Source organism: Papaver somniferum, chromosome 8, assembly GCF_003573695.1.
Source record: "Papaver somniferum cultivar HN1 chromosome 8, ASM357369v1, whole genome shotgun sequence".
Taxonomy (NCBI): domain Eukaryota; kingdom Viridiplantae; phylum Streptophyta; class Magnoliopsida; order Ranunculales; family Papaveraceae; genus Papaver; species Papaver somniferum.
Window position 1 is genome coordinate 66,200,991 of NC_039365.1, and position 18,923 is coordinate 66,219,913.

The window sequence follows — 18,923 nt, forward strand, 5'->3', positions numbered from 1 at the left end:
TGCCGCATAAAAATAACTAAATAAAATCAGAAAAAACAACAAAGCCGAAAAAGAATGGAGATTTAATCAAAACCTCGGTTGCAAAATGAAAGCACAATGATATAAGTCAAAAGTCAATAACCCAAAATTAGTTTAACAGTGAAACTATATATAATTACAAACCCTATTGAATCCAAAATCAAAAATTAATAAAAATAAAATCAGGAATAAATAAAAAAAAGATGGTGTTCTATAACGTGGTAACTTTACCCGATAGAAGTGTTCAAGGATGGCTAATTATTTCTGATTTTATGTTATCACCGGAATTATATCAACTAAGGGATTGTGGAAGAAGATCAACGCTCCAGATTCCAAGTCCTTATCTACTTAGATCATCATGATCATCTGGTGTGAACCTTATAATTGTAGCATCATTAATCGTCAAAAGATTAAGCTGAAATCTGAAAAATATTGTTAAACATGATGTTGTGCCTTTCTCAGAATACACCTAATCTAAAAGCTCATCTCTTAAAAGAAGAATGATACTTATAATATGAGACTGCTGCAAATAATAAACAGACGGATGACTAAAATAAAGAATGTGAGTTTATTAGACATGCTATCGCGTCACAACAAAGAACACCAATAACATTGTCTCATATAAGTTACCTTATCAACGTACGATGATTTGACAACAAAGGTTCCTCTCCAAACTACTTCCGCTAACCTAAACTACTTATACTAACCCCAATAATCACCAAATAAACTCACACTTTAAATGAAGCAACCCAAACTAATAATTAGATCACACGATCAACGATCTAAAATTGAGTCATAACCAACCTGAAAACCATTGCACAGTAATCTTGCCACTTAAATCCTATGATTGATGCGGAGGTGTTAGTTGAAATCATATCTTGGAGAGCACATCTTAAAGCTTGCATGGAGACCAAAGTCTACGCATTAAAAAAATAAAGTACTAACACCTCTGGAATTTATTCATATTGACTGCAAATGCATAGATCTACTAAATTTGGATAGGATTATTACTGGTAGCTCAAATGCATAGTTATTATTGCATACCTGGATTTCACAAAGTCACCCCGAGAAATATTGTTCTCAAAGAACCTCATCATGCCCCTGGTCCAATAAAGATAATTTACAATGAACGTTTTATGCAAAGAATATGTTGTCCTAAAAGATTAACACCGACTTAAAAATCAAACAGTTATCCTTGCGTTTTTAATCGCATCTATGAAAACCATTCTCAGTATAGTCACACCTATACACCCGTGACCAATAATATCATCAAATATAGGCCCTAACGTATTACACTATAGAATGTTTTGGATGAAAACTACCCAAAATTCTTAGGGTCTCTCAATGCATGGTTGGAACCTACTAAATTCACCCCTCCACATATTTAGAATGACTAGGAACTGTTAGGGTGAATAGAATTATCTAATCTAATGTTTAGCTTGCACAAACAGTAAGGGCTGTAAGCGTCGTACATTGAGGATGGTGTTTTAAAAAGCGTTTTGGTGCGCGCACTGATGCGCGCTTTTTTGCGCTTCATAACCAAAACGCCCTGATGCGTCCGCATCAGTATTTGGTTTCACTGTGAACAAAAACATTTGGGCTTTCAAGCCCAGTAAGATGTTTCCAACCCCTAAAACGTTTTTTCTTCTTCTATTTTGTCTGTTATCCTTCCTCCTTATCATCAAACACAAATGGAAGATGATAAAATGAGCATATGATTATGCAACAAGATACAGAAGAAATATGAATCATTTCAGCATATAAGCCAGAGCCAGACCCTTTATATGATATACTCGTGGATATGGTGAATGAGTGGTTATAACCAAATCTTGCCACTAGTGACGTGTAGTTTTCTGCAGGTGACAGCTGTCCCTTATGACTTGGTCATCTAGTTGATTAGTCAATGGTCACCATCCACTACTTACTGTGAATAAGAATAGAAATGATATGTAATCCTTTATAAATTTATCAATACTTATTGATTTATATATTTAGTGAGGCAGCGCTTTACTAACGGTTTTTAATAGCGCTTTACACTTTACCAAATGAGCGCATCGCTTTACGCTTTCGCGATTTTAAACACTGGATATTGTAATCGACTAAGCTAGCTTGGGTGCAAGATACACCAGAAGTTAGTCAACTAAATTCCTCAAATCTAAGTGTACTGTGTGGAAATGGACGCGCAACAATGAACAAAATATTGCAAAACAGATAGGGTATAATAGCTCAAATAACTTGCACTATCTTCACCGTCTTGCTCAACTTCATTAGCATGGGTTTCCATCAATTCTGAGAATTTTGGATTCTGAAACACAAAAACATGGTAACCATACCACGTAAATAATCTACATAGAGTTAATGTTGTAGATGTGCCTGAGAAAAGTACAACTAAATCGATAACAAAAAAGAAAAAAAAATGAAAAAGTGCCATTTCCACAGTAGGCCTGATCATTCCCGATCCCTGGAAGGTGTTTGCTTTCTTAACCGTTTAGCTCATGAAAGCTCCACCAACATGCTCGATTAATTCAATATATTCACTCAAGGGAGTACTTCCTGTACCGACTCAAAATTTCTTACTAATTAATACAGTGACTATCAAATTTGCTACCAGTTGGTGAAGAAAAAATCAGATAAGTAACATATGAACCTTGCGCTCCTCTCACAGTTGCAACAGGCAAGGCATGTTGTAATACATCCCAACAACTAAAATTATCGCGTAGTAACACTGTATATCAAAGCCCAGCTATTAAAAACTGCGAATCAACTTCTGTATGCAGAGACTAATAATGTACATTGTGGTTTTTATATGCGACCCATTACTGAAAGATATTGTTCATCATGTTTGTGTTATAATATTCACAAGTCACGCTATCTAGTTAGCTCGTATGTTCGATAAACATAAAAATCATTAATACGGTTTAAAAATTGATGAAAAAATCCAAAATATCAACAAAAACTAACCTAAGATGTTGACCAACAAAGCTTCATCTCCGTCATTTAACTCAATTTCAGAAAACAATAGAAGGAACAATAGGTATGTCAGAAAACTCCTTTTCTCATTCTTTAAGGTTCTTAAGCTCATAAGTTATAAATCATTCCCTGTATACCATGATAGGGGCAGTTGCCTCTTTCTGATTCCACTCTGGCTTAACAACAGCGTCAGTCGAAGCTTTGAATATACCTCAAATCTCAACAAATCTTTTCCAAATATAAATACAAACACAAAAAACTTTGGGATAATAAGACAGTAATGTTCAAGGCATTTATTCAAACAGTTTGTCTCAAACCAAATTGTGGATGGTAGTATATATATAATGCAAGACTAAGCACAACTGTACAATAACAAAGACCAACTATATCTACAGTTGGGTAACTTCCTACTGATACCCAAAGACCAACTTTGGGATAATAAGACAGTAATGTTCAAGGCATTTATTCAAACAGTTTGTCTCAAACCAAATTGTGGATGGTAGTATATATATAATGCAAGACTAAGCACAACTGTACAATAACAAAGACCAACTATATCTACAGTTGGGTAACTTCCTACTGATACCCAAAGACCAACTTTGGGATAATAAGACAGTAATGTTCAATGCATTTATTCAAACAGTTCGTCTCAAACCAAATTGTGGATGGTAGTATATATATAATGCAAGACTAAGCACAACTGTACAATAACAAAGACCAACTATATCTACAGTTGGGTAACTTCCTACTGATACCTCAAAAACGTCAATGAAGTACCGTTTCCTATGAAACTCCCCAGTCAGTTTTGTATGATCTGCAGTCCTGCACAAATAGAGCTGCAAATATGGTTAATCTCGCTGATCTAGTTAAGACACGGAAGAAGATTTCCATGGCAATACTGATCTGGCTTAATATGTGAGGAGCAACTTTTAACAATCTAAATATTCAAGTATGTTGGTTCGATGAATTAGAATCAAGAGCCCTATTTATGTTGCTGTCGGAATTACCTTTAAGTTGTTGTTGGCTAAATCCAGAAAACCCCCAACTCATATTTTCTTGATTGCATCACCTACAGACTTAACGGACCAATAATTCAACAATCAGTTCACCAAAAAAGATAAAGCTACAAACACTGATGAAGATAATAACAATGAAACCATATAAAACTAATAAGATTCAAAATCAAACAGAAATCTGAACAGAGTGATTTATTACTCAGAGAGGCAAAAGAGCGAAGAGCGAGAGAGTGTTTGAGAAATCTGTATTGAGAAATTTAGATTTTACACGAAGAATCGTACCTACCCCATATTTCGTTCACCCACACCCCTCACTAAATCCAGCTATAAAAGGTGGTGGGTGATCCATGATGTCCACCTTCTGAACTTCACATACTCTTTGTAATCATCCTACAGATCTAGCAAATTAACAAATAAATAAAGAGATTGCATTCATGATAGATGTGAAATATGAACACCTGGAGGATAATAACAATTAAGAAATACTGTAGCAGAAAGGCGCTTTCTCACAGATACGGGGGAAATAGAAAAATAGTTTCTTCACATTGGGAAGCTACTATCTGCAATGTTCTTAAAGCCATTTTCGTTTCTACATTGCCTGTAACATACCAAACACAAAACACATAAGACGCTAGATCAACCTAGTTGCTGACTTAGTGATCTTGTTATAATGAAGTGATGAACACAGAAAAAGCACCACTAATTAGAAAAAAGGCAGTTCTTATAGATATTATAAAATGAATGTACGAAGGAAAAAGAAGAAGACCAATTAAGCTCTTAAACATGCCAAATAAAAGAAAGATTTAACAAATTTTGATAAACAACATCTTACCGGATGTGCCAAGATAAAGTTCTTTGGTCCCGACAAATACTTGTTTGCGTCTTTGTTTCCATGCTGCAATAGGAAGTGAGACAGAGGATGGTATTAAATTAGAATATAAATTAATTCTATGGTATTGATGAGTTTGGGATTTCATAAATTAATTCTACCGTAATACAACAAAATGTAATTCTCGACTTGGTTCTTGATGATTGATTTTGCAGTTCAGGTGACAAAGTTTCACTCATAACCAACAAAAATTCGTAATGGCTAATATACAAACAGAAAAAATATCCACATTCAGATCCGAAACTCTCCCTTCAATATCCTTCTACTTGGTTCATGTTCAATTCAGAACAGTAACCCAAAGGGCCTTACCGAAAATTAGACCCAATTGAACTGAAAGCATGCTATAGGATATGAAGGTGACAACCCCAAAATGTTGTCAACAACAAAAACTCCATGAAAAAAGAGTTTGTAATTAGACTATCAAACTGCGATTCCCACTTTTGCTCAACGATTCTCAAAACCCAGTAAAACAATAACCATAAGCATTTGATAAACACATGTTAAACATAAGCATTTGATAAACAATTATTGACCAAGTGACTTGATGCATATACTGACCAAGCGAATTAAGTGGCAATAATGCTAAAAAAGATGTGTAAGTGAACAAAAAAACCCATAACATTGCCGCTCAATCTTTGATAGGTTTTTGGAGGGATACCTGAATATCAGGAAAGTTCGTGTCTTTCCAGTTTGCACTCAAGTCTGAGAGCATTCATAAGTCTTTTGTTTGGTTTAAAGATCGGGACCCGTGAAGCTCGCAGACAAAATAACTTTCAAAGAAAGAAATGAACATTATATGGTGAAACAAAATAATACGTACATCAGAACATACGCCGCTATGAAAAGGTTGGTGATACATCATTAAAAATGTCACAATATCCTTTTGAACCACGGAATGAGTTGAGAGAAGTGCTGAAAATTTGAGGTTGGTGATAAACCAATGGCCATTTGATCACATGTCATCCATTGATTATATACCTAGCAGTAGCAATAGTTCTTATTGTTTCCAACAATTGTTTTTTCTTTGAAAAACAACAATCGTGTTATTTAAAAAAATTACATGTTACAAACCCATGATGGATGGATTCCATAAACTACACTTTACATAACTACGAATTCATACCAATAGAAAGCTTAACGAAACTTATCTGACTAAAGTTTCTAGAGTGAGAAAAATAAACTAACCGAAATCAACTTTCAATTCACTAATTCAATAACTTCATTTGCAAGATTAGCTTTCAATTCATTAACTGTGTAACCCTAAACAATTGAAATTATAACAAAACGTGCAAGAAATACGAAGAAGATAATGAAATCACCTGCATTGTATTTCTCGCCTTTCTTCCTAAGACATTCCCTTTGTTTGCTTTGCAGAATCACCCGCATTTTGTTTCTCAAGTGTTGTAATCTCTCTTTCATCCACTTTGGCGTCATCCTTACTTGGATACTGAGACGGAGTCTCTGAATCAGCACATAGTTCTAAATACGTTTTTCCTTCACTCCAAACATTTATCTTGTTCACGAACATTAGAACGTGCAATTTCTCTCCACCTACATGACTTACATAACCTGGGATTGCCGGACCTGCTATAGTAACCCAAAAGCAACACAATCATCAGAATCAATGGCATAATAAGAGAACCCCAAGGGTAAACTTCCAGAACAACAACACCAATGTGTAGTGAGCTTGATGTTTGTGTAATACAATAAACTAAATGGATTTACCGGTTCAGACTATGTCTGAAATTAAACCCTTAGTTTTTGCAACAACTAATCAAGCCACTTTACGTCCAAAATGCAAATATAACTTAACTGATCAAGCAAGAAATCTCACCGTTGTAAGAATCCCTCGGAGCAGATTTCTGTTTTTGAGCTACCAACCCAATGCAAATGCATAAACACTACTAAACTCTTTGTAGTATGACATTAATAACCTAGTTAAGTCCCTAATCTATGACTTACTTCACCTCAGCAATAAATAATGTTTGTTACAGCCAATAACTGCAAATAAAACTCGTGTACTGCTAAATCAACATGTAAATCAATTAGAATCGAAAAATTACAAAATAATAACACGTATATAGGCTAGATCAGTAGCTTGCAGATAGAATTACTGCCAATGCCTACAATATCAGGTTCAAAGAAAGAGAAATGACATAATGATTCACCCAAAACCTAGATCAGTACCTCGATTCAGATATAACAGTGACAGTGATTTTTCTACTATTTTTCATCTATTGATAGTTTTTGATTAATTAAGGTCAATTTCCTTCACGTAAGGCAAGAACGCAGCTACATCTATGTCAGTACAGATACAGGGCTATGTAATCACCACCATCTTCTCCCTTACGACAAATTTTCTAGTACCTAATGGTATTTAAAGTGTAAATTAAGTTTGAGTATGTGAGCAAATCGAAAAGCATAAATTTTGAAAAAGAGTAATGGATTTGCATACAAATAGTAGAGCTCGCATGAAGGGGCTAAAACAACACCATTTTTTGAAGGCAGATAAAAAAAAAATCCACGCCAGATAAATCTATGACATGATTTACATGAATGAACAGAGAATTTGCTCATTACCGAAAACTGTGCAATGTTTCACAGAGACGAAACTAACTTCATCAATAAAGACCACTTGAATAGTAGAAAGACATTAAACCCAAAGCGAGGGAAGCTAAAAGATCCAATTTGAAGAGACATCATTTCACGACTTATTACACTATTTAAAGTACTTTTTGATCCTGAACAACACTAAACATATACAGGTATGGAAAACCATTAAACTGTACACACCCAAAATCTCTCTGGAGTGTCATTTGTGTTGATTAAAAACCGACTTTGGTAAAAACTAATTTAACTCTAAATCCACTGAAATCTGAAGATGAAAGAGAAGAAAATACCTGGCTAGATAAATTCAGTTTCCCAATTAGAATGAATGAGATTGAAATTCTCCAGTCTAAGGTATGTCTCCTCCTCGATTTTGAAGTGCATATTGGCTTTACAGAGGAGTAAATATTCACCATCCTTAGCTTTCTCAGACATAGAAGGGTAAGAGCAGCAACCTGTTGTTGCTCGTAAGAAGATAGAGCTTTGAAACTGCTCCATCGAGTCTGTCGAAAATGATAACCAATGTTAGTTTAGAAGCTTCATCAGGGAATTAATAAAATGAGAAATTACGGGTTTACTTACATTTCACTAAAACGGGTCTGGCGGTAGTGATGGTGACGGCGGCTATTGATTATCATTTTCAGCATGTTAGTGTTGTTCATGTGTGCACCGGTGAGTTAACTGATTGGACCCTAAAGAGGAATATTCATGGTGTCGATGGAGCCTTCGAGTAAGCTGAGTGTTTAAGCTAATAACCATGTCAACTTTTGTTATGCCTGCAAACCAAAGGAGAATAAATTCAAGAAACCTAAAAGAAATAAGACTATAAATTCTGTAATATATTCACCACAATTTGCGTGTTCAACCAAAGAGCAATAAGACGATATGAATTAAAGCAGTTTGAAGGTAAACAAAATTAATCATACTATTGCTGGTTACGTTGGTTGCCATATTGTTTCAAAATATTGTTACTGAACCAAGATAAACTGCAAATACACGGATTCAAAGTTAGCATTAATATAACCTCTGCATACACCAATTTAAAGTATCTTTTAAGTCATAGAAATTTCAAGTATGCTAAAAATGCCAAAACGTTGAACACTGGGATGTGAAATTAGTAAGAGACTACCTTGGAAAACTTAGGCTACCCCATCCATTTTACAATTAGGTGGTCAGAAAATTTATAGTTGTGCGGAGTCAGCTAGCAAGAGATGTGCCGACAAAACAAAGAAGGGTATATTAGAGGATTTTTTTTTAGCAAAACCATGAAGGGATAAGATTTGCACTACAGGCAAACGTCTCTGAATAATGCTAGTGTATGAAGTAATTGTTTGATATAAAAAAATAAAAATAAAAGTAATTGTTGAGATTAGTCTTAATATTTCCGCGGAGCAACCCCTAATTAGTATTCCTTAGCATACTGTTAAATTGTTGTAATAAAAGCACCCATATTGGGAAAACTCACCTACACAACTCGTTACATGTATTTTCACAGTTCCGATTGCCAGATCACATCTACCGATTAGGTCTTCCTTGAAACACAAAACTATATGGTATGAGTATTAAAAACTTCTCAAAATGAATGGAGAACAGTAATATACAAACAGCTTTGGACTGCAGACAACAAATTATTTTTTTAACACATAAAAAATAATTTGAACCCTAATTGATAGATGCATTACTCAATATCAATTGGAAGTCGATATACATAGAAAAAGGGGATAAAATAAAATCTGGAGCATCACTAATTCATCAGAGAGAGAGAGAGAGTTACCTCTACAGGATCCAAAAGTTTGCTAATCCCACAGAACCCCAATTTCGAAAATACACTAATTTTGCCTAAACCAAATACACGAATTCTATCAGATCCGGAGGAAATCCACAAATCGAAATAACAACGAATCAAAAACCCTAGATATCATATGAGAAATTGAAAAATACGGTTCTGATACAATCATATATGCTTCTCTTGATTATTTTCTGAGAAAGGTTTGTTGCTACAATTATTTCGAGACTCGGACATCTTTGAAGCACTACATCACCTTTCCCTAAAAATAATTATATGTTTGATCCGTAGGTGTTACCATCGTCGAGGGGAAGGCGATAAACAGACAAAAAAGCCATTCAGAGAGACGAAAGAGAGAAAAGAGGGTGCTGGATAAATCTTGAGTACCATCCCGAAATTCGTTCACCACATCGACCCGCTTGACAAAGCCGTAAGTTTCCCAGCCGTCCATTGAAAAACACCATCCGGAGCACCCGACCGTCGGATATGGGTCCTCCTCAAACGACGTCCGTCCGATAGCCTTAGCTATCATGGAGACAAACCTCGTACCTTTTTATAACAATATTTAATGATTTTAAGGCATCAAGGAGGGATCCCCTCACACTTTTATTATCACACTATCTCACACGTTAGACGTCATTTTTATGAATAAAAACCAAATCATAACGGATTTGAAGCTTATATTTTGAGGATATGTTCCTCTTACCAAGTTTTATATGTCTACCAAAAATGAGCACATTCCAAGACGTATAACACCACCATCTACTACTTTCAAAATGAGCAGTTAAAAATCAACGGATTTCTGGCCGTCGAAATTAAGACCCGTAGATTGTGAGGTTTATATTTCGGAATGTGCTCATTTTTGGTAGGCATGTAGAACTTGGTAAGAGAAGCATATCCTCAAAATATGAACTTCAAATACGTTACGGTTTGGTTTTTATTCATAAAAATGACGTCCAATGTGAAATAGTGTAAAGGGATCCTTCCTCATACATTTTATTGTTAAGGATTTGTAAATGATTGATGATGGAATATGTATGTAAATAATTTTATATTTTTTGTCGTCTATATAGATTATCCATGTAAGAATGTGAACTTTGCTCACCATGCTTTATGTTGTTTAGATTTTTTTTTAAATAAACTTTACTTTTGAACAAGGTTTGAAAAACACCCGTTTTTACTGAAAAATGGCCGTTAAAACGGTCACACCCATATACCATCATCGCGAGGGTCCCCGAACCCCGTGTCTTTATAATGCCGATAAATAGGAAATAACGCTAGTTTTTAGGGCCGTTTTCAGTTTTCACACACGTTATAACCGTTTTTCTAAAATTAGTTTGAATGTTTTTTTCTTCTAAATAACATTTTAACGTGCGTTTTTTAGAACTGTTTTCCCGTTATCACGCACATTATAATCATGCAAATAACTTTTTTACCATTTTTTTTTGAGTTTTTTTTATTTCTCTGGATTGAAGGATTAAAACTTAGAATTAAAACTTTAAAATAATACAGAGAAAGTAAACTACATGATTAAAAACTTCAAATTTAAAAAACATAATATTATTAAACTAGTGTTCATCATTTAAATAGTTACGGGAACCAATTACGACCACCACCCTTCTTCGATCTATTCATATATTTTCATTTTCTCGACGGTTCCTTTCCTCATTATAGTCATCGTCGGGGGATACTGTTTGTCTTCGTTTGTATAAATATCATAACCATAATAGCCTCCATTATTATCATCATTGTTACCTACTTCATTATATATTGTTATCAATATTAGAATTATATCATTCGTTCATATATTGGACACCCTGGTTAGAGCGATTGGTAGTGTAGTGAAAATCATATGTATGATTCACATTCTCATAACCTTGTGTATTATCTCCGAATGAAAGATTACCAAAGTCATAAACAAAGTCACTCACCAGTAACCTTTCGTATGAGATTTCAACTTCAGGATCATGCCAGTTGTGTGGTAGAGGGACAGGCTCTGGATTATTAACGGCTTCCTCTTCCAGCATATTTAACAATTCTTCTTCTTGAAGTAATAAAACCGGTGTTTCGTCTTCCCCCGCTATCCATTCAAGCATATTATCATCCCTCAGTAGACTATGATCGTCGTGAATATCAATGTTATGTGGCCTTGCTTTACCTTTAATTTTATGTTGCTCCAACTTCAAATTGTACTGAACATACACCAGATCATGTATTCTCGATGAAAGTAAACGATTGTGTATTTTGGAGTGGATTCTTTCAAACACACTACAATTCCTCACTTATCCAGATGATGTATTTGTTTGACTTAATATCTTTACTGCAATCTTCTGGAGGGATGGATACTCAGCACCATAAGATAACCACCAACTTACAGGATCACCGTGTTGAGCCGCAATACGTGCTGATGGTGATGCAAATTGACCTTGCATCATTCGCATGCTTCCCTCCTACAAAGAAAAGTACAATTGGTACTAAAAATTCAAATTACTTAATTAAACATATTTGGAGATAATATTAGTAATTTTGTACCTCTAGCATGCATTTCGCTTGTTCTTGCGGGCCACTAACCTTTTTTGGTATTACTTCAATAAGACAAATTTGGGGTTCAGAAATTTCGTTATTGATGAGATTGGTTGTTGGGTTAAAGATGTAATAAGGATTGAGAAAATACGCTGCAGCATGAAGATGAGAACTCAACTGACTTTTCCATTGTTTCATTATTACACATACGGTAGAAGCATTTCGATTTGATCCCAAACTCATTTGTATAGTTTCCACACATGTAGCAAGTGCATGGAACAAATGACCCATGGTGGGTTTGTCTGAGTCCAAAAAACGAACCATTTTCAATAAAGGACCAACCATTATGCACGCATTTTGACACGTCAACCAGAACATCTCATTTGAAATAATATTCTTCACATCTCTAGCTAGTTTAGTTTTTGCCTCTACCGATTTCAAAAATTCCTTTCCACAAACATGCTCTCGATAGCATTACGTTGATCAATGATACTTTTGAAATATCATAGTAAAGAACATTTTAAAACACCTACTTAAGGAATATAGACATGACTATCAAATTACACATACGGTAGAAGCATTTCGATTTGATCCCAAACTCATTTGTATAGTTTCCACACATGTAGCAAGTGCATGGAACAAATGACCCATGGTGGGTTTGTCTGAGTCCAAAAAACGAACCATTTTCATTAAGATGAGAACTCAACTGACTTTTCCATTGTTTCTTTATTACACATACGGTAGAAGCATTTCGATTTGATCCCAAACTCATTTGTATAGTTTCCACACATGTAGCAAGTGCATGGAATAAATGACCCATGGTGGGTTTGTCTGAGTCCAAAAAACGAACCATTTTCAATAAAGGACCAACCATTATGCACGCATTTTGACACGTCAACCAGAACATCTCATTTGAAATAATATTCTTCACATCTCTAGCTAGTTTAGTTTTTGCCTCTACCGATTTCAAAAATTCCTTTCCACAAACATGCTCTCGATAGCATTACGTTGATCAATGATACTTTTGAAATATCATAGTAAAGAACATTTTAAAACACCTACTTAAGGAATAAAGACATGACTATCAAATTATACATATTCTTATACTAACAATAATAAATTATGGTAGTTTTATAAATATCCCATTTTTTAATGATATATGTCATCTATTAGTGGGACAAAATTTAAAAATAAATAGGTCATCTATTTAGCGACAGAGTGAGTATTAAAAAAGGAAAAAAAAATCTTAATCACAACGTTTTTTAGACACGTTATAACGTTTTCACGCATGTTATAACCGTCGGATAGGAATTTCATACCATAATGTTTTTAAATTTTCTATTTAACCGTTATAACGGTCGTTTTTATAGAAAAACATATAACAAAAGCGTTTTTTTCCTAAATAACACGTTTTTTGCCCAAAGCGTACTCACACCCGTCAAAACACATTATAATGGTCACGCCTAATACCCGTGACCTGAACCGTGACCCGTTTTTTAAACCTTGCTTTTGAATGCTTGGTAGTCGTCAAGTTAATGCCGACTATGGTCTCATGCAGTCGTCCAGAACATGATGACTGATACCACTAATTGTCGTCTGGAATGGACCAGTTCTTCGGAAACTTTATAAAAAAATTCTTATTGAATATCGGTTATTAATTAGGTTATTTAATTACTAACCTCTAAAATTTGTTCATTAAATGTGTCTTCAGTAGAATAATCATAATCTTGTTAAATGATCCGTTCACGGCTCAAATTTTTTCCATAGATTTTCAATAATCGAATTTTCCATAATAAGTTTAGTGTTTAATCCGTCTACATCCAATGAACTAAATGATAGAAGATAAATGAATTGGTGTCATTAGTACAAAACAAAGCTAGGCTAAGTTAGCCTGTGTTAGTGGTGGTCAGGATTTGTCCAGACAAAGATAAATCAAGGGTTGTGGTTCTCCTGACCACCCCCTACAACTCGCACGCACGGGGAGGTTCGAACTCATGACCTATTGTGTCATAAGAGTGGCCTCTAACCAGTGTTCCACCTTGGTTGGAATTAATAGAAAAGATAAATCAACGGTGGTGGTTTGTTCAACTTAAATATCACAATTGCTTTATTAATTAGTGTTTCACTAATTGCACATAATAAATAATTTATTCATTATAAAGTGTTTTATTAATTAGTGTTTCACTAATTGCTCATAATAAATGACTAATCATTTTTTAATTATAAATGTTTTCTTAATTAATTATAATATTGATTTCTATTAATAAGTAATTTTGATAAATAATATCAATGGACATTTTAGGCGACAATGAGTAGTAGAAGAGGTGGAGGCCGAAAGATTAGTGGTGGTTAAGGGCGGCGCCAAGCAAAATTATATTTATTTTTATTCTTTTATCATAAAATGGGATATAAAGTCCATTTTCACATGTATCCAACTTGCCAATAGTTTTTTCTCCCTCTTTCCTCAAAATCCTGGCTCCGCACCTGGTTTGTGGTGGAAGAAGTAGTGATCCGGTGAGTGCTGGTGAGTAGCGATGGACAATATTAATTTTATGTTGTCGTTACAACATCGATAACATCGTAGTGTGGAAGATGTGGTTGGTTGTTTTTAACACTTTTGATAAAGGAAGATACCATATGATTCAGGGATGATATCATACAAGATAATATTTTCATGATCCTAGTTGGATCAACCAAATGGTACCCCTGTTATCTCTGGTACTATATCATATAAATCATGATTTTTTAATGTTAAAATAAAATTGATTGCAATACAAAAAAGAATATATATACGAAAAAAAAATAATGAAACTAATCAATTGACGACATTTTGTTCAATCTAAACCTCATACATGGCATTTGTGATTGAAAATTACCTACATGGGGTGGGCGGGAGTGGTGGTGGCAGTGGTGGAGTCAAAAATTGACATTGAGGAGGCCTACTTTAAAAGAAAAAAAAACATGTAAACTTTGGTAGACTAAACCATAAATATATATGTACGAAGTACTATTTATAAAATAAACTAAAAAATTCATGTAGTTATTAAAAATTTAAGGGGTTAGAGCCAGGTTAGTCAACCCTTGACTCTGCCACTAGGTGGTGGTGGATAAAAGAAATGGATTCATATGGTTTTATGGTGGTGGCGGGTATTGGTGAATAAAAACATATTATGCTAATTTCGTAATGCCAAAAAATATGTAACGTTATATTGTAAAGTATAAAACGTGGTTGATCATTCTAATGTTAAAATAAACTCGATAAAACACATGTCCATTTTAAAAAAATGGTGCAATCAATTGCCATGTTATGTAATAACTAATCGAACGACACGAATCAAGATCAGAACATATGAAATTATTTATTATCGATTTGTCTATGTAAAGAGTGGCCAGGATTTATCCTTGGCAAAGATAAATTTATCGCTGGGGTTTGTTTAACTTAACCATTTTAAATATTTTATTTATTAGTGTCTCATTGATTGTTCATAATGATTAATTAAATTTTTATTATAAATGTCCCTTTAATAATCTAACATAAATACATAATTTTATTAATAAATAATTGTACTAAAAGCTATATTAATTCTAATGGTGGTAGTGGAAGTAGGGTTAGTATAAACGGTGGCGGGTGTTTGTGAATGGTGGAGGCGGTAACATTACTATTGGTGGAAGAAATAGTGGCGATGGATGGTTTTTATGGTGGTGGGTGTTGGTAATAGTAATGGATAATAATAGTTTTCGCTTTTTAGTGAGTTTTATTGACCGAGTAAAAAAAAAGTCTTCACAAAACATGCAACATTGTATTGTGAAAGATGTAATTGGTTGGTTTTAACACCATTAATAAGGACAAAAATAAAATATTTCGAGGATGATACTGGAACGTATAAGACAATATGATCATGACTGTTGGATTACCGAAACGATATCCGTATTATAAAGGCAATTGGTGTACCCGCGTAAGAGAACATTATCGCTCTCTCAAGTACTATTACATTTTTTTCCTGAAAGACCATCAATGTCGAGTTGTTTCGCGACAACTACCTACAAAGACAACAACTTTCACTCAATTCCCGATATAAAACATTATTGACCGGGAAAATGTATTTGCATTCTAAAATATTTGTTTGAAAATTATGTTTGTTCATCAAAATCATCAAAAAACTCTAAATCATAAATCTAAATTTCTCCGATGTTTATAGAATATTTTTTATATTTTACATTCTCAAATCATGCGACCTCTTGATTACAAATCAACAATATCAAATTACGGATCAATATGTATAGGTTTCATTCACTGGGTTAGAAGGTAGAGTAGATACAGATGGGTAGATCACACAAAGCAGAACATGACTGAGAATACTTCAATAATTTGGTCAAGAAATAAGGTCAAAAATTTAAGATTAACTTTTTATAGGACTAATTAGATCGGCTTCGATAGGAGCCGACTAAAATATGGATTAATAATAATTTCCACGTAAGACAATTTCAAAACATAGTTTGGCTAACTCTGCCTATGTAAAGAGTGGTCAAGATTTGTGCTTTCTCAATTGCTATGTTATGTGAGAAGAAGGTGATATCTAAGATTGAGGTACAATTCAAATATATTAGATTCATACCATTTACAACTGGACGCCTTGAAAAAATTGACGTGTTGTTATTATTATTACAGGTAAGGGATACATTGACCACACTTGCGCAAATAGCTCACTTCGCAAATGATTGGTGTTGCATGTACTATCTAGAATGCAATGATGAATTTGAGGAAACAAGGCACCAGAAGCAGTGTCCGGAGTATTTTGGATATAATAACTTAGACCCGATGTAATACTTATGTTTTTTTTTTCAGTTTTTCCACAATCTATTTATTTAAGAAAAATGAACATTGCAAATACATAACATCAACAAAAATTAGACAGATTGCGTTTGATAATAATGGCCACAGATGGTCCGGAAACGACAGAAAAAAGGAATTGTTGTAGAAGAATTGTTGGGATATACGACGGATTACTTGATACGAAGGAAAGAGGTATAACTATTTCGATTATGAAATCACATAAAGTTCACAGTAGAAGATGACATCAAGTTTAAAGTTAGTAATAAACATAATATGGCTAACTAAAATGTTAAAAACAAACATGATATATAAACTTAGAAATCCGTGGGACTTGAAGAGGCCAAATTTAAAAACTACAATCTTAGAAAAAAAACGATCCACAATACCATAATTTATTTTTATAAATATTCAACGAGAAGATGTCAACTTTTGGTAAAGGATCTATTGACAACCTATAAATTTGAAATAGGATCAGGGAGTACAACATGTGTTCAAGGTTCTTTATGAGGTAATGTGTCGCCAGATTGTATTCCAAGTGAAGGTAGGAACATATGGAAGTGACAAAATGTCCAAGACTTTTGAAGTTACCAAAGCCTCCGTTAAGACGAACTGTTGGGCACAAAACTTTGTTGAATATTTAATGGCATAGGTTTGCATATATATAATCCCTTCGAAAAGGTAATTGATACACATTTTAAACATTGTCATCTAATGAGTGTTGAAAAATTACAGGAAAATCATGTCACATTGGAGAGTTTGTATCATCCGTTCGATGCAAAAAAATATTATTCTCTGCCTATTTGGAGGATCGACAACATGACCATGATAGATGAGTCAGTTTGAGAGAAATAGGAGCATGGAGAGACTTTTATGGACGATATTGATTAGTTGATTTCACTGAGATGAGCGTTGCTGACGACATATTTTCAAAAAATATTTAAACTTCCATGTTCATGTGGAGCATCATCTCATTATAAGCAATGAACCTAAATAAAAAAGTGTCTGGAAGTTAAGATTATATTTCTTTCGTTCGAGCAAATCTCCAGCGGTAAAATATTACTGGAAAAAAATAAGAAGAAAATAGAGGAAAATCCGGACTATTTTTATGACAAACCCATATTAAATCATAAGGAGTTGATAAGTATTCGAGACACAAATTATACGATGTATTTCAAATGAACCAACATCATGGCCCCTACCCAAATCCAGCCAGTTGGACTAGCCCCACAACTAGACCCAACCCCGCCAAACCCCTATATACAACTAATTAAATACAAATCTCTACTACGATGAGGATTGAATCCCTGACTTCCTACTTACTGAAGTTGATGGGATACCACTTAGCTATGTTCTTGGACTCAGGAAAATTCAGAATTTAAAGTAAATTGGTTTTGGAAATTTTCACGGAGATGGGAAATAGGGAAAGTGGGATGCCAAATGGGGAAACCAAATAAGATACTCCCTCCGTCCCCACTATAAAGGCGGAGAAGTAAAATTCTTTAATCCCTATAGCTAGGCATAAAACCAATTCCAATGTGGTTTCTTCCATATTTAATCTTATTAAAGAACATGATATTAACAAACTTAGTTAATGCCTTTAGTAATTCCCAAGAACAATTACACTTTCCAATTGATAAAAACTCTTAATAAATTGATATTTTCCATATTTCCTAGATAAATATATTGCAATCGATAAGGGTAAATCAGAGAACATAAGGAAAATTTATAAAAACCAAAAACTTTCTTATTTTAAAAGAATTCCACTTTTCAGCCTATATATAGGGGACGGATGGAGTATTCAATAATGCTAGGTTTACCGTGAATTAGTCTCGTGGAAAATCCCATCCCTCACATCACCTGGGATCCACTTCAGCCTTTCCATATCCAAATGTAAAGAAGCATTTCCCTCCTTCGTCCAATCCACTGACGGGATTTTATTCGGTTTTTTTGGACATGAACGTGGCATCACTCAGAAGTATTGTTCACAATTCTACACCAACTGAAGGTTTGCACCGCAAAGTGTCCTTCGCAGAAATTCAATGGTCCCATAGCAACTCTAAACATTGGGATAGGGAGTGGGGCAAAAATGGACCCCACCCCACCTCTCACACCGTACACCTTACGGTGCAAAATTTTGGTGGACCAATCATTTTTGATTTATGTAAGTACTAGCTGGGACTTCCGTATTTAAAAAAAAAGTACAAGCTGGACCCACAAAGGATTCTGTATAATCATCAGCGATCATTCTGATTTTGGTGTATATGACTCCCACGTACTACA

The 18,923-nt window shown here is 34.3% G+C and overlaps 1 long non-coding RNA gene across 31 annotated transcripts; it reads right to left on the reverse strand.

Annotated features, from left to right (window-relative positions):
- Positions 1–278: 278 nt before the first annotated feature.
- LOC113301427 lies at positions 279–9,669 on the reverse strand. Of its 31 annotated transcripts, none has more exons than XR_003336311.1 (13): positions 9,275–9,662; positions 8,966–9,032; positions 8,083–8,276; positions 6,728–8,003; positions 6,213–6,480; positions 5,552–5,871; positions 4,837–4,899; positions 4,515–4,602; positions 4,291–4,402; positions 3,996–4,064; positions 3,744–3,824; positions 1,063–1,119; positions 279–395 (listed from the first exon to the last, which is right to left on the reverse strand). It is a non-coding gene; the product is annotated as an uncharacterized LOC113301427 (long non-coding RNA). The 31 variants fall into 31 exon arrangements; XR_003336292.1 differs by lacking the exons at positions 279–395; positions 1,063–1,119 and adding exons at positions 8,427–8,486; positions 8,630–8,701 and having other exon boundaries at positions 3,294–3,824; XR_003336309.1 differs by lacking the exons at positions 279–395; positions 1,063–1,119 and adding an exon at positions 2,043–2,323.
- Positions 9,670–18,923: the final 9,254 nt, after the last annotated feature.